This window comes from Schistocerca serialis, chromosome 3, assembly GCF_023864345.2.
Source record: "Schistocerca serialis cubense isolate TAMUIC-IGC-003099 chromosome 3, iqSchSeri2.2, whole genome shotgun sequence".
Taxonomy (NCBI): Eukaryota; Metazoa; Arthropoda; class Insecta; order Orthoptera; family Acrididae; genus Schistocerca; species Schistocerca serialis.
In genome coordinates, this window is record NC_064640.1 from 545931504 (window position 1) to 545955623 (window position 24120).

At 32.7% G+C, this 24120-nt stretch overlaps 3 long non-coding RNA genes across 6 annotated transcripts in view; 1 reads left to right on the top strand and 2 right to left on the bottom strand.

The window, feature by feature from the left end:
• Nucleotides 1-24120, bottom strand: part of LOC126470434 (uncharacterized) — a 255042-nt gene that overhangs the window by 122115 nt on the left and 108807 nt on the right. The window lies entirely within an intron of this gene.
• The window catches only part of LOC126470428 (uncharacterized), a 112294-nt gene that overhangs the window by 27930 nt on the left and 60244 nt on the right, over nucleotides 1-24120 (bottom strand). The window contains exon 1 of one of the 3 annotated variants that reach the window (XR_007586185.1): nucleotides 1788-1817. The exons of the other annotated variants lie outside the window; for them this stretch is intronic. This is a non-coding gene — a long non-coding RNA (uncharacterized LOC126470428). Of the gene's footprint in view, nucleotides 1-1787; nucleotides 1818-24120 lie in introns of those variants that run through there. 3 annotated transcript variants of the gene reach the window in all.
• LOC126470429 (uncharacterized) overlaps nucleotides 1-24120 on the top strand; it is a 188173-nt gene that overhangs the window by 27826 nt on the left and 136227 nt on the right. Inside the window, exon 2 of one of the 2 annotated variants that reach the window (XR_007586189.1) lies at nucleotides 1429-1559. This is a non-coding gene — a long non-coding RNA (uncharacterized LOC126470429). Of the gene's footprint in view, nucleotides 1-1428; nucleotides 1809-24120 lie in introns of those variants that run through there. The other variant, XR_007586188.1, reaches the window with a different exon arrangement.

Sequence of the window (24120 nt, forward strand, 5' to 3'; positions counted from 1 at the left end):
ATGAATTGGAAAACGACCTGTTGAAGAACCTTACATTATAACAGGACAAATCTTAACAATTATCAACTTTACATACTTCTTAATTAATGTACATGTTGCAAACGCATGAGATAAACTAATTAAGGAATAATAAGTTAATTAGCTTAGGAAAAGCATATGTTTTGAAAACATAAAACTAGAAGTTTAACTCTTCTTTTAATTTTTCTTAAAAAATTACACTAAAAATGAAATAAATAAAATCTTTAAACCAACAAAGAAAATAAAAAAATTTAAAGATAATAGCAAAAAACTTTTTCAAGCTAAGTACATTAACTTATCATAACGAAAACGTGGTAATGTCCCACGAACTCAAATAAAACGAAAGGACATAACAGCAAGCTTAATAAAAAATATAACAGAATAAAAGTCACCACCTAAAAAAATTAAAGCTAATAATATTCTTATAAAAACAATTCTAGTATACTCAGCTAAAAAAATTACAGTAAAACCACCTGCACCAAATTCAATATTAAAACCTGAAACTAACACAGATTCACCTTTGGCAAAGTCAAAAGGAGTACGTTTAGTCTCAGGTAAACAAGAAGCAAAACAAGCTAAAGCTAACGGAAAAGAAATAATAATAAATCAACAATAAAGCTGATAATTTATAAAATCAAACATGTTAGAACTACCAATTAAAATAATTAAAGATAATAAAATTAAAGCCAAACTAACTTCGTATGAAATTGCGTGAGCAACAGAACGAAGAGAACCTAGTTAACAATAATTTGAATTAGAAGACCAACCAGCAATTATAACAGTATAAACACCTAATTTAGTACAGTATAAAAAAACAAAAATCCATAAGAAAAAGAACACATATAAGTTAAGTAAGGGAAAATCACTCAAACAGCCAAGGAAATTATTAAATTGAAAACAGGAGAAAAGTAATAAAGTAAATAATTAGATATAATAGGAATTGGCTGCTCCTTACAAATTAACTTGATAGCATCACTAAAGGGTTGAGGAATTCCAACAAAATCTACCTTATTTGGACCCTTTCGAATTTGAATGTAACCTAAAACCTTACGCTCTAATAAAGTTAAAAAAGCAACACTAATTAAAACACAAATAACTAATAAAAGAAAATTCAAAATAAACATTAATAAATCATAAAGTATCAATACTATTTGTAGAAAAAATCTACATAAATGAATTCTAAATTGAACACATTAATCTCTCAAAATAGTAATTTAATTAGTATTAATCAATAAAATAAAAAATATTTCAACCATATGGTCCTTTCGTACTAATATGAATTAATAATCTTAGGATAGAAACCGACCTGGCTCACGCTGGTCTGAACTCAGATCATGTAAGATTTTAAAGGTCGAACAGACCTAATTACTGCGCTACTGCACCCAAAATTTTTCTTAATCCAACATCGAGGTCGCAATCTGCTTTGTCGATATGAGCTCTCAAAAACAATTACGCTGTTATCCCTAAGGTAACTTAATCTTATGATCATAAATTATGGATCAAAACAACAAACATAAATAAATAATATAATAATGAAGAGTGTATTTATTCTTCATGTCACCCCAACAAAACATCATCATTAAATATAGAAAGACAAACAAAAAACTATATAAAAATAAAATGTTAAGCTCGATAGGGTCTTCTCGTCCTAAAGAAAAATTTAAGCCTTTTGACTCAAAAGTTAAATTAAAAAAATTATTAAGAGACAGTTGATTTATCGCCAAGCCATTCATTCCAGCCACTAATTAAGAGACTAATGATTATGCTACCTTTGCACGGTCAAAATACCGCAGCTCTTTAAAAATCTGCTCAGTGAGCAGGCCAGACCTTAAAGTGTTTTCAAGAGGACATGTTTTTGATAAACAGGTCGATATCAGTTTTGCCTAGTTCCTTATAATAAATTCACAAGGTAAAAATTATATACAAATAAATATACTAATTCTATCCTTATAACAAAAATTTTAAAATTAATTTATAATCTTAATAAAAACCTGAAATAATTATAAAATCAAAAATAAAAATAATGAACTAAAACGTAATCTTAGAGATAGCTGGTTTAAAGCTTACTATTATATTTTATAAAACAAATTATAGGATATTAACTTCAAAGCTTATCCCTTAAAGAATAAATAAGTTAATATTTAGACCTAAAAACTTAAATAAAAACAATTAACTTCTAAAATTCAAATTTTTTCTCAAGAAACTAGATTTCTTGGGAAACGATTAACATCTCATGATACATTAACTATAAATTATTTATAAATCAACCCAAATCGAGAAAAGTAAAGTAAATACTAAAATTTAGATAAACCCTGATAAAAAAGGTACAATAAATAAAATCTACTTTAAAAATTTTAAATTAATATTTCATAAAACAATTACATTACCAATAAACTATAATCTAAAAAATCAAATCTACAAAATATACTAAGACAAAATTCGACAAAATTATTTTTATTAAATAATTAAATAAACCAAAAATAAATATAATAAAATAAATAATCAAGATATCCTGATTTGCACAGAAAAATTGTCAGTGTAAATGAAACACTTTACTAATAAGTTATATCTTGAAACTCTTCCTAGATACACTTTCCAGTACAACTACTATGTTACGACTTATCTCATCTAAATTGAAGCTAAATTAAAATAATAAAATAGAATAATCAATAATGAGAGCGACGGGCGATGTGTACACACCTCAGAGCCAATATCAGTTAAATTAATAAATTAAATTACTATCAAATCCACCTTCATTAATAGTATTTCACCATCAAATCCGTTATAAACAAAAATCTTTTGTAACCCACCTCCTCTTAACTATAAGCTGCACCTTGACCTGAAATATTTTATAATTATAAATCTTGAGAATTATAACTCTAAAAAGATTCTCTGATAACGGAGATATACAAACAAATAAATTAAGTAGAGTAAATAGTGTATTATCAATCACGGGGTAGGTTCCTCTGAATGGATTGAGATACCGCCAAATTCTTTGCGTTTAAAGACCTTTACTAATAGTACCCTGGTAAATATAGTTAACATTTAAAATAATAGGGTATCTAAACCTAGTTTATTATTCAAATTTCACAGATTCTTAAAAAGAGCTATAAATAAATTTTAACATTTCACCTTACAAATTTATATTTTAACCCTAAAAATATAAACAACTGTTTTAACCAATAATATTCACTTGTATCAATTGTATAACTGCGGCTGCTGGCACGAATTATGCCGATACTAAATCAATTGCTAAATCCAAAATCACTTGATAATTAAATCAAATTACTGCAAAATAGAACATTTAGTTTAACAAAACTTACATATAATACAAAGAAAAAGTGAATAAATAAGCAAGAATAAAACTTTTGGAAACAAAATTAAAAATTTAAACATTTATAAAAATAAGAAAAAATAAAAGATTCACATATTTAAAGAAAAAAAAGACAAAAACACAAAAAATGATAAAAAAAAGAAATGCACCCTCGAATGACCAAAACAAATTCTCTATTATATATAAATAATGATTAATATGGAATGTGTATACCAATAAATGTATTATATTCTTTCTTATTTACTCTTTCTTTCCGCTAATTATAAAGAGAGATTAAATAATATAATAAATATATTTTATATAATTATGTAATTAATGTAATATGGTATTAATATAAATTTAACTTTATATTAATTTAACTTAAATATTAATTAGTTAAATAATCTAATTATAGAAAATATATTAAACTATATTACTTTAATTAATATAATTATTTATATTAATATAAATTTTTTATATTTAATAATATTGATTATCTTTATTATATCCAATTATAATAATATTTAATATTAATTTACATATTATTATATAATTTATAATATAATAACCTATTTAAAGCTAAAAACATAAGTTGCTATAATCCTAGGTAAATAACTGTATTAAAATAATCATTTAATAATTACAAAATAACATTATAGGTATTTAAATTTAATTAAATGTCATATATTAATATAATTTATTTATTATATATAATTTATATTAAAATTACCCTAACCGAGATAAATTAATCAGAAATAACCAAAATAATACATAAACAAATTTAAAAAAAAAATTTCATTTATATACTAAATATAAATGAAGTGCCTGACTAAAGGGCTACCTTGATAGGGTAAATCAAGTAAATAAAATTACCTTTATAAAAAATTACATAAGACATAATTAAACTACCTCCTTTAGCATCAAAAACTAACATGCATCATACACCTTAATGTAAAAAGGTAAGCTAAACAAGCTAGTGGGTTCATACCCCATTTATAGAGGTATCAATCCTCTCCTTTTTAATGACCAACAACTCTACAAAACTTCTCTTTCTATCAACATTAATGATAGGAACGATCCTGTCCATTTCATCAAACTCCTGATTTGGGGTTTGAATAGGACCTGAGATCAACATACTTTCATTTATTCCGCTCCTAACAAGAAATAAAAATAAAATAATAAATGAATCATCAATTAAATATTTTATTGTCCAAGCAATAGCATCGACAATACTATTATTTTCAATTTTGCTGATTCAAATAAAGTATCCAATAGGATGAGAAACAGAATTTATTCCATCAATAATAATTAGATCTAAATTATTATTAAAGATCGGGGCTGCACCCTTTCATTTCTGATTTCCATAAGTAATAGGAGCTTTTGGCCAAATCATTTTCTTATAGCGTCTAAATGCATTTCTTCCAATTCATCATAGTTAGTTTCTTATATAGTCTACCCCTCTTAAGCTAAGTTAAATCTACTGAGCTCAGATACGAAACTAAGGGACGAGGCAATGCAGCATCACATAACAAATCAACACAAACAGCAATGCAAAAAATGCAAATTGGCAAAGCTAGCAGCATAAATGAGCAAAAGTCAAATTCAATAACACTATGCCTGGCAAACAGCAGCAACTTATACCTAAACATGACATAGCGCAAGCAGAAAAAATATTATACTAAAATGGCCATGTCTAATACCTATGTCACATCTTAACATTAGAGTGATGCATCACAAAAACTTATGCTAGTAGATAAGTTACCAAATCGTAAAAAAATTATTTATGCAATTCCTGTGAAGGGAAATGTCTTTTTGTGCTCCCTCATTTGTTTTAGATAGATCATAAAATTATTTACTGAATCTGTAGGCATAAAATATTTATACTAGTACGTATATTAAATTTTATTTTAACAATGCTGCAGTGCAGCTAGAAACTTGATATTAAACAAAATATGTAAATAAATACATAAAGCAAGCCATATGGCATTTTTCTTAACTAGCAAGACAATAGCTGTGAAATGTTTCTCATCGTTTCATTAGGCATTTCAGTAAATATCATAAATTACGAGCTCCACAGTATGCTTTCAACAAGGAGATGTCAGTAGCGCGGACAATGGCCTTCCCTTTCTTTTTTTTCTACCTGTGCTTCTGACGAGGCACTCACACTAATGGCTTGTCCTCCAGGCGTCTGACACACCTGGGTGCCCATGACGCATTATGTGCAGGTGGTCACTTAACTTTCGTACGGAAATATTTACGACAGCAGTTTCCGCTACAGTGACAGTCTCATATAAACATTTCACAGGTCGAAAATTTGCGTAACAAATGTGTAGAAACAAAATCTTGTAAATATAACAGCGTCCAAAAAAAAAATCGTCAGCATTGTGATACAGTCACACATTTACACACATTTAATAACTCTTAAAGTACGATTCTTGGTTTCCAACATACTTCTTATTCCTCATATACGGTAGCATCATCTTATTGATCATAAACATACCTCAACAGTATAATACACATCGTCGTCATAATAATATCATAACATCTTAGTCAACTCTCAAAATCGTCCTAGCTTCCTCCAATAATTTCAAAACCTAAAAAATTCTCTACTCATGTCAATAGTGTCATCTGCCTGAAACGTACTTTAAAAATCATGACCCCATACGAAATACGTCATTCAAAGCTCTCATAGTATCACAATGATTCCGAAAAATATGAGCGTTTCTCAAAGTACAGACAAAATACAATTTCGTAAGTGTGAAGTTACCCAACTGTGTATTGCGTAAACATATGTCACAGATGTAGTAAAAAAAGTTTCTTTCTCTGTTAAATGATCAGATAGCTGTGTAATTTGAGTGTTAGAAAAATATGGTACCGATGTGTAAAGTTGTATAAGCAAATACCATATTAGCTAGGGCTCCTTGTGCTTGCCAAACACATGGTACACAAAGTGAGCGTGTACCCCCCTGAGGATAAATGTAATTATACCCTCAGGTGTTACAAATTACAGCAATGGAATGAAATGTATCACGGAAAACTTTCTTTGTAATTAAAAAATCTTTAAAAATAAGTGTTTTAAGTATAAGATTAATCACTCAAATGCGTGGCCTGTAGCGCTAAATGCGCGTCTTGCTGTAAGATAATTCTGTGGAACTGTCGTAGTTATCGTCCTCCGAAAGCTAAGTTCTACAGAAGTCAATGTACTTACCACATGATAAACAAAAGTGAAATGCTTTGCGTATAGATATCGTAGTTATTATGCTTATTGGCGTGATGAAGAAAGTACTGTGCTGTAACGTATTGTTGTGCTACGGAAATCCCTGTCTCATTGTAGCTATACTACAAAAGTTACTACTAAAACCTGTTTTACTTTCCAGAAGAATTCAGAAAAACTGTGCAGATATGAAACAGAAACACTGCAAAAGCAACATTGTAAATTGTCACTCATTAGTAGCGTCGTGATAAAATCGTGTAGCTGTCCCATAAACTAACCACTGTGTCATCTGGTATCTCACAGAAAGTACTTTAAATACAGAATGTATTTTCAGGTAACCAAAATGTTGCATTAAAATCTCGTTAGCAGTACCAGTATGTGTCCTAAGTATGTAAGCCTGATAGTCGTTACATAATCGTGCAACTAACAAGCAAGAATGTACAACTAACAACACTGTGTCGTCTGTTCATTATAACAATGCATTTGTAATTACTGTTTAAATAAGTTCTCTTGGTTCTTGATTGGATATTTAACTTCAAACATTGTTGCTTGTTAACAGATTCTAAGTCTGACAAAGCATACTGGTCATGTAAAGTGAAAAGTTATATGGCAAAGATAAAGTTAAAAAGCAGATTATCTTTCAATAAACGGTTTTACATGTGAAATGTGGTGTAAACCTTTACTCTTCCTAGTACGCAGAGTTTCAACTTCAAAGCAATTATCATGTGGTATACGTCGGATTCTGTAAGGTCCATTGTAAACTAGAAAGAATTTGTGACTCAAGTGTTTCTTCTTATGTGACAATGAATGAGCTTTAATGAGAACTTTCTGACCAATATACAATTTCTTTGTATTTGCTTTACCGTGTAGTTTTCTCCTTTTGTCTGCTGCAGATTTTATATTTTTAAGAGCCAAATCAATTATGTCTTTGTGTCGAAGTTTACGTGTATTTGGGAAAGGTACAAGCTCTCTGATTCTGTTGGGTGGTTCTTCATTCTTTAGTACAAGAGTAGGTGGTAAAGCAGTGGAATCATGAGGCATTTCATTCAACACGTTTTGAAATAAGTGTAAATATCTGTCCCAATGCTGATGCTTTCTGTGACAATAAAATCTGCAAAGCTTATTGATTTCTTTCATAATCCGTTCAGACGGGTTACAATGTGGTGAGTACAATGAAATAAAAACAGGTTTGATTTTATGATTCCGAAGCGTGCGTGACCAAACAGCAGATCTAAATTGCGGTCCATTATCTGAAATGACTGTCCGCCCCAGTAGCTGAGTGGTCAGCGTGACGGATTGCCATCCTCTGGGCCCGGGTTCGATTCCCGGCTGGGTCGGAGATTTTCTCCGCTCAGGGACTGGGTGTTGTGTTGTGTTCATCATCATCTCATCCCCATCTGGCGTGCAGGTCGCCCAATGTGGCGCCGAATGTAATAAGACCTGCGATATGGCGGCCGGACCTGCCCCGCGAGGGGCCTCCCGGCCAATGACGCCAAACGCTCATTTCATTTCCATCTGAAATGACTTTAGCAACGTGGCCAACTTCACGTAAGAAATTTTTAACAAAGGCGTTGGATACAGATCGTCCAGTGGCTTTACATAACGGAGTGAAAGTAACAAATTTTGAAGTAAGTTCAACAGCGACTAGAACGTACGAAAATCCATTGGATGTTCTGACAAGCGGTCCCAAGAGATCAACAGCAGCAAATTCTTTTAATTTAGAAGGAATAATAGGAAACAACGGAGCACGATGTGAGACAGTAGATGGTTTCGCCTTTTGACAAAGTTTACAAATAGACAAGACTCTTCGAATTCTTTTTTCCATATTGTTAAAATAACAAGTCGTTCGAAGAATATGATAACATTTTCGTGGACCAAAATGTGCGTAGCTGAAATGAATGTACCAAATGATCTTATTAACAAAATCGTCAGGAATGCAAAGTACCCATAGCTTGTCATCAACAGTGCAGCGTTTGAACAGTATGTTGTTTCTAACCAGATAATAATGCCGAATCTGTGTGTGTGTCTTTTCATGCCATTTGCTCTTTATGTCTTTCCAAATCGGATCTTTATCTTGTTCATGAGCAATGTCCTTTAAAGATGTGGTGATGAAGTTTTCAAAGGCGACTTTCTGAATGTAAAGAATACTGAAATTTTTCTCGAGGTTGCCTTCTGTGTTACTTTTCTCAAGCCCAGCCGCTGCGCGTGACAGTGCGTCCGCAACAATGTTTTCCTTGCCGGGAATGTAGACTATTGTGAAGCGGAATTCTTGCAGAAACAATGTCCAACGTTTTAACCTGTCATGATTTAATTTTGAAGACATAAGAAATTGTAATGCACGATGATCACTGTATACTTTTACGTGCTTACCAGAAAGAAAGAAACGGAATTTGTTAAATGCCCAAACGATAGCCAAAGCTTCTAATTCAGTAACGGAATAATTTTTTTCCGATTTTGTTAGCACACGGCTAGCAAAAGCAATGTTTTTCTGAATGGTAGTGCCATTTTCTATGGCTTCTTGAAATAAATGGGCACCAAGACCGACTTTAGAAGAATCCGTGCTAAGGCAGAAATCTTGTGACAGATCTGGATGAGCTTGTGACGTTTTAAGAACTCAGGTAATATGGAATTTAGCCCGCGAATGAATGCTGCTGAAGAAATGTTCAAACCAAAGGGAAGTTTCCGAAACTGATAACAAACGCCGAAACAAAGGAAAGCTGTGTATTTTCTACATTCTGGATGAAGTTCGATCTGATAAAAGCTGGATCTGAGATCAATGGAAGACAACACTTTTACACCATTAAAATTTTGAAGAAGTTCTTCCAACGTTTGCGGCCTGTCTGTTTCAGGAATAATGATCGTATTGATTTGTCTCGAATCTAAGACAAGCCTGATCGATCCATTTTTCTTCTCAACAACATGTAATGGATTGTTGTATGAGCTTACTGCAGGCTCAATAATGCCCTCATCAAGCATAGATTGTATTTCTGTTCTAACACGGTCCCTATAATGTGCTGGAATTACATATGGTCTAACACAAAATTTAGTATGTTCACGAACACGAAATTGGTATTGAAATCCCTTGATTGTTCCTGTTTTATGAGTAAAAACTGTGGAATGTTCTTGTAAAATCTCAAAAAGGTCCTGCCTATTAGTGTCATTACAATTCTCAATTGTTTGAATTTTATTCTGAATTAACTCATTAATTTCAAATATGTCGTCGATATCATCCCTGTCAGTTCTTGCAGAGTGATTGTTAGTGTCTAGTTCCGTAGAAAATTCCGAACTGTTGTCCAACAGAAGGTAAAGCCGATTGATTTCTTCGTCATGGTTTGAGAGCCAATCTTCAAATTTCAAAGCTATTGACTTACCTTCCTTCTCTAAACTTATTTCAGCATCGTGAAAGTTTAAGATTGCTTTGTATTCATTCAAAAAGTCTACTCCCAGTATAATTTCCGTCGACAATAATGGAACAATAAGAAAGTTCATAGAGAAGCTGTGGCTTTGACAAAAGAATTCTAAGTTGGTTTGTTGGCGTACATCTACACTTTTTCCAAAGATTGCACCTTGTAATTTAATCTTACGTAACGGAAGTGTGGGGCAATCGTTCGATTTGTTGCATTTGCTAAAGGCTGTTTCACTGATTACTGAAATGGGACTGCCAGAGTCAAGTACTGCCGTAAATTTTATGTCAGTTACTGTAATGTGAATCACAGGATATGCAATGTTGTTATGTTTTATGTCGTGTTCCTGGAGTAAGATGTCCCTAATGTCTTCCATTTTTACGTAATTACTAGCTACGGCAGCTGCGTCGTCAGTTTCATAAGTATGTTTTGTGGCTGCCAGCGGTGTGAGTCATTGCCTATTGTCTCTTTGTTGGCGCGCGTCGTTATTGGGATTTGGAGACATAACTTCTACAAATTCACCTCCTCGAGAGGGCCCTGCTCTGTTTGAATCCCGCCAGTTCTGATGCAATTCAGGTCTGTCGTTATGATCATATCGTCTGTCGTCATGTCGGTAGATTCCATAGTTTCTTTCTTGTCGGTCACATGGTGGAGAATTTCTCCTTGAATCGTAACTGCGTGCTGATCCGTTGCGTCTAAAGTTATTCTGTCTCCCTTGATAGTATTTATTTTGGTTCCCATATTGTCTGTTTCTCTTATTGTCTCTGTGATAGTCATTACCACGGAGAGGTGATCTTTCCCTGTAGCTATTATTACTCTGCCAGTGGTTGTCATACGGGTGGTGTCTGTTTTGGTCACGATTTGTGTTGTGACAATAGCCTTGTCGTGTCAAGTTATTACTTCTTTCATCCCGGAATTGCGACCGATGTGACCTGTAATTGTTGTGTTCCTGGTTTCGCGTTCCGCGATTGTCAGTGTCAATTTCTAATTTTTGTAAGAGTCCCTGAAATGCTTCAATGTCGTCTTTGCAACGTCCTGCCAAAATAATATGTCGTAAATGTTCAGGCAGTTTGATTAAGCAAATGTGGATGAGTTCTGAGGGGCTGTATGGGTTTGAAAGATACTGATTCTTATGCAACATGTCTTCAAAATATTTCATAAGACTGGAAAATTCAGATTGTTCGAAACGTTTCATCATTATGATGCTATGTTTTACTCGGTCTTGTGTGGCCTGAGACCAATATGCTGAGAGGAAGGCATGGTAAAACTCTCCTTCACTGTGGCAATCGTGAATGACCGACTGCATTCTTACAGCTGGTTCATTCTCTAAGTAGCCACACATAAATTCTAATCTGTGCTCTAATGACCAGTTGGGAGGAAAACAATGAGAGAATTGATGGAGCCATGCTTGTGGATGAATGTCGTTGCCAGAATTCTTAAATGTTTTGAATTTACATGTAGTAATGAACAGCTTATAGTCAAAGTTATCATGTCGGCGAGTCGCATATCGGTCATTGTTATGTCGCTTCGGCGGTTCCATTTCAAAATTCGGTGCACCTTGCCAATTTCTTTCATAACTTCCGAAGTGTTCTATGTTATTATTTTGTGGTTGTTCCGTATTTCTAAGTCCCTCTTCCCGTATTGGAGCGCGAGTGGCCTCTGAAATACGTAATTCTTGTATTACCTGAGTCAACTGATCTTGTACTTCCCGGATTTCTCTTTGGTGTTGCGTATTAATTTGATTCTGATTTTGTTTGAGTTTCCTAATTTGTTCGCACTCTTCTGTGTCATTAAAGACTACCGGTTTTGTGTCGTTCAGATTATCATCTACCTTCGTAGATAAGTTAGTGACCTGATCCGAAAGTTCGGCTACTTTCTCCGATAGTGAACACATTTCCTCAGTGTGTTTTTCTGAACCAAGTTTCAGAGTGTCCATTTGTGTTGAAATCGTATCTACTGTGTCTTTTAAGTTTTCTTGACTTTTTGCAAGTTGCGTAACCGAATCGGTAGATGCAACTGCCTCAATTTTAGCTTGCAATGTGTTGCGATTTTCATGAACAATAGTTTGCAGTTCTTTTATGGCTGCTTCGTGATTCTGTAATGCATTTTCATGACGCGAAAAAATAGGTTGGAAATGCTCACAAATTTGTGTTTTTACGTCATTACAGACTTTTTGACATTTCGATTCAATGTTATGTAACTCAGTAGTTAAATCTTCACGCGTTTGTTCAAGAGTTTGTTCCAATGAGTCTAACTTTTGAAGCTGTTGTTGTGTTTGTCTCTGATTTTGTTCCAGTGTGTCTAACTTTTTAAGATTTTGTTCCACTGTGTCTAACTTTTGAAGATTTTGCTGTGTTTGTCCCATTTGTTGTATTAATTGTAATAACAATGCATTGGTGTCTGAAACATGTTCCTCAGTACTTTTCGGCAGTGAATTTGCACCGGCAACATTCACATTTTGACAAGCGGAAAATGTGTCTTGACTCATTTGAGAAAACGGTGAGGACGCAAAACCTGAATCTACAGTATTTGCAAAACTGTGTCCTGTCATTTCGGATTCCTGAGGCGAGCTGTTGCCGACCGATCGATCGATAATGCTTCCCTCTTCACTAATTGTTTCACTGTCCGTGCCATTGTTTGCCGCCCGCTCCATTTCCCTATGCACGATTACCAAATTACTACTTTGAACATCAGTTAATTCATTACTCGGTGGCGCTAACACACTGCTTTCATTATCACTGTCATTTCTCAGTTTACTTTGGAGCCTAGTATTACGTTTTTCACACTCCATTATTGTCACAGTATTTCACACGACAACACAGAAAAACACAATTTGAAGATCAAAAATAAGAGAACACATTAGCATAGCACTGAAAATAATATGTAGTTAATTGCAAGCGTAGCTGCGAAATACTTGGTGCAAATCTACATGCATGCCATAACTGTTTTACTGTACAACAATTAAAGGGTACAACTACAAAGGAGATTCTCTCTACAATTATGCGCTAGCAATAAACAAAAGCTACACTAAATACACAAACTACAAGAAAAAATCAGAAGATTCCAGTGAGGTATCCTAGGCTAAGGGTCGACATATGAAACGTCCCCTTTGAACAATTATACCTGACTGTGCTTAAACTGACACACAATATTTTTAGCGCAACGCAATCTGACTTTCAAAAATCCCTGCAAAAGAATGGCCCCGAGTAACATTAAACTATACCTTTCACAAATCACTTACCTCACAAAAATCTTCGCTGCTCAAGCTACTGCAATACATCGAGCGCCACTACTGCCAGCTAAATAAAAGATTCAAACTATGGAAGGCACTAACTACTGATAGAGATAGTTAGCAAATAAAAGATATTAATACAGAACAAACAATGTGTTTACCTTGATATCATCATATATAAATATAGCGGTTCATGACAAATTTCAAATCTCCGCCATCTCTCTCCCCACATCCACCACTGCTGGTGGCTCACCTCCAACTGCGCAACGCTACGCGCTGTTCACATCCAGCTGCCGCTGCCCAACACTACAATGGCGAGTATTACAACAATGCAAAGCAGCCACAGACTGCACACAGCACAGGCAGTGATTTTCATATAGAGGTGGCGTTACCAATAAAAAACCTAAACAGCCTACTTACAATCTGAATGACACAAGACCCGAAGCCTTCACTGACACAGAAGAGTATGAACAAATAAGAAAATTCAAACAAAATCAGAATCAAATTAATACACAACACCAAAGAGAAATCCGGGAAGTACAAGATCAGCTGACACAGGTAATACAAGAATTACGTATTTCAGAGGACACTGGCGCTCCAACACGGGAAGAGGGACTTAGAAACACAGAAAAGCCGCAAAATAATAACACAGGGCATTTCGGAAGTTATGAAAGAAATTGGCAATGTGCACCGAATTTTGAGATGGAACGGCCGACACGACCTAACAATGACGGATATGCGACTCGCCGACATGATGATTTTGACTATAAGCTGTTCATTACAACACGTAAATTCAAAACATTTAAGAATTCTGGCAATGACATTCATCCACAAGCATGGCTCCATCAATTCTCTCATTGTTTTCCTCCCAACTGGTCGTTGGAACACAGATTAGAATTTATGTGTGGCTACTGAGAGAATGAACCAGCTGTAAGAATGCGATCGGTCATTCACGATTGCCACAGTGAAGGAGAATTTTTCCATGTCTTCCTCTCAGCATATTGGTCTCAAGCCACACAAGACCGAGTAAAACATGGTATCATAATGATGAAACATTTCGAACAATCTGAATTCTCCAGTCTTGTGAAATATTTTGAAGACATGTTGCACAAGAATCAGTACCTGTCAAACCCATACAGCCCCTCAGAACTCATCCGCATTTGCTTAATCAAATTGCCTGAACATTTACGACATATTATTTTGGCAGGACGTTGCAAAGACGACATTGAAGCTTTTCAGGGACTCCTACAAGAATTAGAAATTGACACAGACAGTCGCCGGATGCGAAAACAGGAAAACAATCAATACAGGTCACATACGTCACAATTCCGTGATGACAGAAACAATAACTGGACACGAAAAGGCTATTCTTACAACGCAAATCGTGACCAAAACAGACACCACCTATATGACAACCGCTGGCAGAGTAATAATAGTTACAGAGAAAGATCGCATTTCCATAGTAATGACTATCACAGAGACAATCAGAGAAACAGACAATATGGGAACCAAAACAATTATTATCAAGAGAGACAGAATAACTTCAGACGCAACAGTTCAGCGCGGAGTTACGATTCAGGGAGAAATTCTCCACCACGTGACCGACAAGGAAGAAACTACGGAAACTACCGACATAACGACAGACCTGAATTGCATCAGAACTGGCGGGATTCAAACAGAGCAGGGCCCTCTCGTCACGGTGAATTTGTAGAAGTTAGGTCTCCTAATCCCAATAACGAAGCGCGCCAACAAAGAGACAGACAATGACTCGCACAGCAGGCAGCCGCGTGCGCCGGCTGGCTCAGAGAAAAATAACATAGACGCTAACCTTGAGAAAAATTCCAGTATTCTTTATCGACGTATACTGCATGATAATTGCGTTCCGGTTGAAACTCTGCGTACTAGGAAGAGTAAAGGTTTACACCACATTTCACATGTAAAACCGTTTATTGAAAGATAATCTGCTTTTTAACTTTGTCTTTGCCATATAACTTTTCCCTTTACATTACTAGTATGCTGTGTTAGACTTAAGAATCTGTTAACATGCAACAATGTTTGAAGTTAAATATCCAGTCAAGAACGAAGAGAACTTATTGAAACAGAAATGACGAATGCATTGTTAGAGTGAACAGACGTCACAGTGTTATTGTGTGTGTGCATTGTTGCTTGTTTGTTGCACGATTACGTAACGACTATAAGGCTCACATACTTAGAACATTTACCAGTACTGCTAATGAGATTTAAATGCAACATTTTGATTTTGGTTTATTTGAAAATACATTCTGAATTTAAAGTACTGTCTGTGAGATACCAGACGACACAGTGGTTAGTTTATGTGACAACTACACGGTTTTATAACGACGCTACTAATGAGTGACAATTTACAATGTTGCTTTTGCAGTGTATCTGTTGTATATCTGCACAGTTTTCTGATTTCTTCTGGGAAGAAAAACATGTTTTAGTAGTAACTTTTGTGGTATAGCAACAATGAGACAGCCTTTTTCGTGGCGTAACAATACGTTACTGTACAGTACTCTCTTCATCACAACAATAAGCGTAATAACTACGATATCTATACACAAAGCATTTCACTTTTGTTTATCATGAGGTAAGTACATTGACTTCTGCAGAACTTAGCTTTCGGAGGACGACAACTACGACACTTCCACAGAGATTATGTTGCAACAAGACGCACATTTAGCGCTACAGGACACGTATTTGAGTGATTAATTTTGTACTTAATATATTTATTTTTAAAGATATTTGGAGTACAATGATACAAAAGTTTTCAGTGATACATTTCATTTCATTGCTGTAATCTGTAACATCTGAGGGTATAATTACATTAATCCTCAGGGGGTTACACGCTTACTTTGTGTGCCATGTGTTTGGCAAGCACAAGGAGCCCTAGCTTATATGGTATTTGCTTATACAAATTTACACATCGGTACCATATTTCTCTAACACACAAATTACACAGCTATCTGTACATTTAACTGAGAGATAAACATTTTTTTTACTACATCAGTAACAGATGTTTACGTAATTACACAGTTGGATAACTTCACACTTATGTAATTGTAATTTGTCTGTACTTTGTGAAATGCTCATATTTTTCGGAACCATTGTGATACAATAAGAGCTTTGAATGATGTATTTGGTAAGGGAGCATGATTTTTAAAGTTCGTTTGTGGCAGATGACACTTTTGACATGAGCAGAGAATTTTTTTAATTATTGGAGGAAGCTACTACGATTTTGAGATTTGACTGAGGTGTTATGATGTTATTTTTATGGCGACGATGTGTATTATGTTGTTGAGGAATGTTTATTATGCTACGTATTTCTCATGATGAAATATTGAAGAAGTGTCGACGAATATGTATAAGTATAATGAGGTAAGGAATAATGAGTAGTGTTTAGGGACTCTGATTTGTGCAAAAGGTTGTTGGAAACCAAGAATCGTACTTTAAGAGTTATGAAATGTGCATAAATTCATGACTGTATCACAATGCTGACGAATATTTTATTTGGACACTTATATTTATAGGATTTTCTTTCTATAGATTTGCAACGCTAATTCTTGACCTGTAAAATATTTTTATGTGAGACTGTCACTGTAGCGGAAACTGCTGTCGTAAATATTTCCGTAAGAAAGTTAAGTGACCACCTGCACATAATGCATAGCAGGCACCCACCTGGGCGACAGCCGCCAGAAAAAAAGCCATTAGCCTTTCAGAGGTGCAGGTGGAGAAAAAAAAAGGAGAGACCATTAACCTCGCTATTGACATTCCTTTGTGGAAAGCATCGCAAATAAGACACGCTCATTACTTGGAAACATATGATTATATTGTGGAGCGCCTACTTTCTGCTACTTACTGAAATGCTTATAAACTGATGGGAAATATTCTTACATCTGCAAACCTGATTATGACAAGTGTCTTTCTACGAGAGTTGAGAGCTACTGACTTACGAAATGCCACATGACTATTGAATGATATTTTTATGCTTTGGTTTGCGTAATTGCTTATTTCATTTGACATCTGTTTTCCAGCTGTGTTGCAGCATTGGTTTCATAAAATAAAATTAAATGCATTTGCTAATGTGAACACTTTCTGTCAACAGATCTATTAAATAATAATTTTGTGATCCACATTCTTTAAAAAAAGGAGCACTTGGAAAGGAAAGAACAATAAGAAGGGACTAGTAACAGTAACTGGACACATAATTTTCTTTTCAAGTACATGGTAATATTTTTTTTACAATAAGTTGTTGTGGTGCACCACCTTAGTTACTTAGACATTAAGACGTGATTATACATTTCCCTTATCTGCATTGTTATCTTTACTGTAATATTTTTTCTGCTTGAGCTATGTCATGTTTAGATATAAGCTGCTGTTTGCCAGGCATAGTGCTACTGAACTTTAATTTGTGTTACTCTGCTAAGCCAGATTTATTTTTTTGTTTGCTGTGCATTGCCTCATATTAGTTGTAATGTTGAATTGCTTGGTAATTTAGATTTACTGTAGCTTGCTTTGCGATTTTCCATTTTTTTATTGCTGTTTATATTAATTGTTATATGTACTGCTGCATTGCCTCGTCCCTTAGTTTAGCATCTGGGCTCAGTAGATTTAAGTTAGCTTAAGAGGGGGTAGACAATATAAGAAACTGACTATGGAGAATAGGTAAAGAATGCATTGCGAAGTTATATGAAAAAGATTTGGGCCCAAATGAGTATTGTACAATCAGAAATAATTATTTTTGAAAGAAATATGAACAGAATACAGAAAGCAGGCTTAGATAGGACTTTTTGGGAATAATGATGAACAAAGGGAGATCTCCATGCAAAATACTGCAGTAAAACAAACCCTGTCCTTTCCCTTTTGTGTTATCCCACTATATGTTTGTGTACCCTTGTGTATTTGTTTTCTTCCTGTCTCTGTGTACTGTTTCATAGAACTTTTTCTCTTCTAATACTAAGTTACATTCACTATGATGAGGAATACTGTTATCCTCAAATACAATTGGCATTAATAATGTGTTATTTACTTTGTAAAGATGTTTAGACATTATTTATTCTGTTTTGTGTTAATGCTCATGTGTGAAGTTGATGTTTCGAAAGTTATTCTGATCTTTTATGTATGTACTCATGTCATAATTCCTGTAACACTGATGTATATGTCTATTTCTATTGTAATGTTGTAACTTTAATTTTCTTAGCTGATGTGTAATGTTGTATTTTTAATTTTGTATGCTGATATCGGTGCTAATTGACAATGAAAGTGGGTTAAAAGCCGTGATCTGTGTGGGGACGTTAACCGTGGATTACTGGGCAACTGTTTCATCAGATATTTAGTCTAGGTTTACCAAGCAGACTAACATTAATGATAATCTTTTAATAGTCATACAAAACCGGTAATATATATATATATATAAAAAGAGAATTTAAATAAAAAGAAAGAAATCAGTTTATATTTGGAAATTTATTTTATGATTGTTCATTGAAATTTCAGCATGTTATACGTGAGTTATAACTGAGCTGGTGCCTTATTTACGATTGAAAAATGTGAGATTGTAATCTTACGGAACACATAAAATATGGAGCCAAGATTGGGAGACTGCATACGACACTGCATTCATAAAATAACTCACGAAGAACATTGAAACATAAGCAAGAAGAAATTAACCACAACCAACAGATTCAGTTTTTTACCTAAAGAAATTACGTTCATACCACAATCCTGTCCGTCATGTAATTACCACACACTGGTATACTAAATTCATATTAACTCTTTGTGAAGTCTTCGCAAAAAGAATAGCTGTGGGCTACTTTGATGATTACACCACATGCTCCACGTGGTCAACTTGGTTTACACAAAGCGTACAACTCCACAATAATTTTGATAATTAAAATACATTAGATCGAAAAGCAATTGACAAAAGCAAAACCTTGAACTGGTTACTAACGTCTTACTATTAACCTGATGGGTCAAACAGTTATATAAGCACATGGTAGTACACTGAAAATTTTTCTGTGCAAATCAGGATATCTTGATTATTTATTTTATTATATTTATTTTTTGTTTATTTAATTATTTAATAAAAATAATTTTGTCGAATTTTGTCTTAGTATATTTTGTAGAATTGATTTTTTAGATTATAGTTTATTGGTAATGAAATTGTTTTATGAAATATTATTTTAAATTTTTAAAAGTAGATTTTATTTGTTGTACCTTTTGTATCAGGGTTTATCAAAATTTTAGTATTTACTTTACTTGTCTCGATTTGGGTTGATTTATAAATAAATTACAGTTAATGTATCATAATTATTATTAAATTATGTATAGAAATGAGATGTTAATCGTTTCCCAAGATATCTAGTTTATTAAGAAAAAATTTAATGTTTTGAAGTTAATTGTTTTTATTTAATTTTTTAGGTATAAATATTATCTTATTTATTCTTTAAGGGATAAGGTTTGAAGTTAATAACCTATAATTTGTTTTATAAAATATAATAGTAAGCTTTAAACCAGCTATCTCTAAGATTACGTTTTAGTTCATTATTTTTATTTTTGATTTTATAATTATTTTAGTTTTTTATTAAGATTATAAATTTAATTTTAAAATTATTGTAATAATGATAGAATTAGCATATTTATTTGTATATAATTTTTACCTTGTGAATTTATTATAAGGAACTTGGCAAAATTGATTTCCGCCTGTTTATCAATAACATGTCCTCTTGAAAATACTTTGAGGTCTGGCCTGCCCACTGAGCAGATTTTTAAAGAGCCGCAGCATTTTGACCATGCAAAGGTAGCATAATCATTAGTCTCTTAATTAGTGCCTGGAATGAATGGCTTGACGAGAAATCAACTGTCTCTTTATAAATTTTGAATTTAACTTTTGAGTCAAAAGGCTTAAATTTTTCTTTAGGACGAGAAGACCCTATAGAGCTTAACATTTTATTTTTATATAGTTTTTTGTTTGTCTTTCTTTTTATTTTATTGATTAATACCAATTAAATTACTATTATGACAGATTAATGTGTTGAATTTAGAATTCATTTATGTAGATTTTTTCTACAAATAGTATTGATACTTTATGATTTATTTATGTTTATTTTGAATTTTGTTTTATTAGTTATTTGTGTTTTAATTAGCGTTGCTTTTTTAACTTTATTAGAGGGTAAGGTTTTAGGTTACATTCAAATTCGAAAGGGTCCAAATAAGGTAGGTTTTGTTGGAATTCCTCAACCCTTTAGTGATGCTATCAAGTTAAGTTGTAAGGAGCAGCCAATTCCTATTATATCTAATTATTTACTTTATTACTTTTCTCCTGTTTTTAATTTAGTAACTTCCTTGGCTGTTTCAGTGATTTTCCCTTACTTAACTTATATGTTTTCTTTTTCTTATGGACTTTTGTTTTTTTATGTTGTACTAGAATAGGTGTTCATACTGTTATAATTGCTGGTTGGTCTTCTAATTCAAATTATTCTTTACTAGGTTCTCTTCGTTCTGTTGCTCAACAATTTCATACGAAGTTAGTTTGGCTTTAATTTTATTATTTTTAATTATTTTAATTGATAGTTTTAACAAGTTTGATTTTATAAATTATCAGCTTTATTGTTGATTTATTATTATTTCTTTTCCTTTAGCTTCAGCTTGTTTTGCTTCTTGTTTAGCTGAGACTAACCGTACTCCTTTTGACTTTGCCAAAGGTGAATCTGAGTTTTATGTTTTCAAAACATATGCATTTGCTAAGCTAATTAACTTATTATTCCTTAATTAGTTTATCCCATGCGTTTGCAACATGTACATTAATTAAGAAGTATGTAAAGTAGATAATTGTTAAGATTTGTCCTGTTATAACGTAAGGTTCTTCAACAGGTCGTTTTCCAATTTATGTTAATAAGCATACAACAACTACTATAATTCAGAATAAAATCTGATTGATAGGGTAGAATTGATTACTTTGGAAAGCTGTTTTATTATAAAATGGTAAAATTATTAAGATTCTAATTGGTAAGAATAATGCAATAACATCTCCTAGTTTATTGGGGATTGATCGTAGAATTGCGTATGAAAATAAGAAATATCATTCTGGTTGAATATGGACGGGGGTTACTAATGGGTTGGCAGGTACAAAATTATCTGGATCTCCCAGGAGGTAAGGATTAATCAAGCACAGTATAATTAATAATGATGTTATTAATACAAATGTAATAGAGTCCTTGAAAGTAATGTATGGGTGAAATGGGATTTTTTCAATATCTCCATTTAGGCCTAAGGGGTTATTAGACCCTGTTTGGTGGAGGAAGAATAAATGAATTGCTGCCACTGCAGCAATAATAAACGGTTGTACAAAATGGAATGTAAAGAATCGATTTAATGTTGCATTATTAACAGCAAACCCTCCTCACACTCATTGAACTAAATCTGTTCCTAAATACGGAATTGCTGATAATAAATTAGTAATTACTGTCGCACCTCAGAATGATATTTGACATCAAGGTAAAATGTATCCTATAAATGCAGTTGCTATAACTAAGAATAGGATTACTGTACCAATTATTCAGGTGTGTATGTATATGTAAGATCCATAGTAAATTCCTCGTCCGACATGTAAATAAATACAAATAAAAAATATAGAAGCTCCATTTGCATGTAAGGTTCGAATAATTCAGCCATTATTTACGTCTCGGCAGATGTGAACTACACTACTAAATGTTATTTCAATATTTGATGTATAATGTATAGCTAAAAACAGTCCAGTTACAATTTGATTTACCAAACATAACCCTAGTAGGGAGCCAAAATTCCATCAAAATGAAATATTTGTTGGTGCAGGTAAATCAACTAAAGAGTTATTAATGATTTTAATTAAAGGATGTCTCAATCGTAAAGGTTTATTCATTAGTAAATTATCTTATTTTACGAATAGGCCCCTGTTAATGTTGGTGATTTTAACAACTGCTAATAGTGCTAAAAATAAATAAATTATTATTATTATTGTGATAAAGAATGTTGCTCTATTATATAGTTTTTCTAAAGATATTGTTATTTCTTGATAATTGATTGAATTACAATATTTATAGTTTCAGTGTTTTTGGAAAAGTCTATAAATATTGTTATATCTAAAATAATTAATGTTGATATGATAAATATTCATATTGTTAAGGTAATAATTATCGTACTTGATTTAGGTTGAAATATTTCGTTTGATGCAATTCTCGTAATATAAATAAGTAGAACTAATATACCACCAAGAAACGTTAAAAATAAAATATATGATAATCAATATCTTTCCATTATTGTTTCTGTTATTAGTCCAACTAGAAAAGTTTGTAGGATAATCAAAAGCATTATTGATATTGGGTGTCTTAATTTAATAAAATTAATATTTATTACGTTTGATAGCGATATAATTATTATTTTGATCATTTCAGGGGTTAGTTTATTAAAAATATCGGTTTTGGGGACCGATGATGGAATGCTTTTCCACCTCTGAAGTTTTAAAAGTGGGGGCTGGACTTATTTCCGGTTTACAAGACCGGCGTTTTTTTTAAACTATTAAAACTAATGTTTATATTCTCTGTCTTTACTTCTTTATTGATTTATTTTGCTGGTGTTTATGTTTTTCCTTCTCAACAAAAGCATTTATTAATGGTTCTTTTGAGATTAGAGTATATTGTTATTTCTTTATTTATATTGGTTATTGTTTTTCTTATTGAGTTTGATTATGATTATTTTTTTCCTGTTATTTTTTTGGTTTTTGCTGTTTGTGAAGGTGCTTTAGGTCTTTCTATTTTAGTTTCAATAATTCGTTCTCATGGGAATGATTTTTTTAATTCTTTTGGTTTATCTTTATGTGAAAGTATTTATTTATAACTATTTTTTTGATCCCTCTTTGTTTGGTCAATAATTGTTGATGGTTGGTTCATTCTTTAATGTTTTTGTCTAATTTTGTTTTTATGATTTGTGTTTATTCATATGCAGATTTGAATATGATTAGATATTATTTTGGTATTGATTATTTTTCTTTTAGTTTGATTCTGCTTAGTTTTTGAATTTGTTCCTTAATAATTACTGCTAGAGGTACAGTTTATTTAAGTTCTTATCATTCTAATTTTTTTGTCTTTATAGTCTTAATTTTAATGATTATGCTTTATTGTTCGTTTGCTAGATTGTCTTCTTTCATTTTATATTTTTTTTGGGGCTAGATTGGTTCCTACTTTACTTTTGATTTTAGGTTGAGGCAATCAACCAGAACGGTTGCAAGCTGGTGTTTATTTAATTTTTTATACTCTGGTTGCTAGATTGCCTTTATTATTAGTGTTATTTAAGGTTTATGATTTTTCTAATACTTTATATTTTCCGTTAGTGGTTGATTTTGGTTCTTATTATTTCATATTTTATGTGTTTATAATTTTTGCTTTTTTAGTTAAGATGCCGATATTTTTGGTTCATTTGTGGCTTTCTAAGGCCCATGTTGAGGCCCCTATTTCAAGTAGAATGATTCTTGCTGGTGTTTTATTAAAGTTAGGTGGTTACGGTATTTTTCGTGTTATGAAGGTTATTTCTTATTTGGGTTTAGAGTTTAATTATTTTTGATTGTCTTTAGGTTTATCTGGTGGGGTTATTGTTAGATTTATTTGTTTTCGTCAGGTTGATTTAAAGTCTTTAATTGCATATTCTTCTGTTGCTCATATAAGAATGTTTATTGGAGGATTGATAACTATGATTTGATGAGGTTGTATGGGTTCTCTTTCTTTAATGGTTGGTCATGGTTTGTGTTCTTCTGGTTTATTTTGTTTATCTAATATTATTTATGAGCGTTTAGGTAGACGAAGATTATTAATTAACAAGGGTATAATTAATTTGATACCAAGAATGGCTTTATGATGATTCCTTTTGAGATCTTCTAATATAGCTGCTCCTC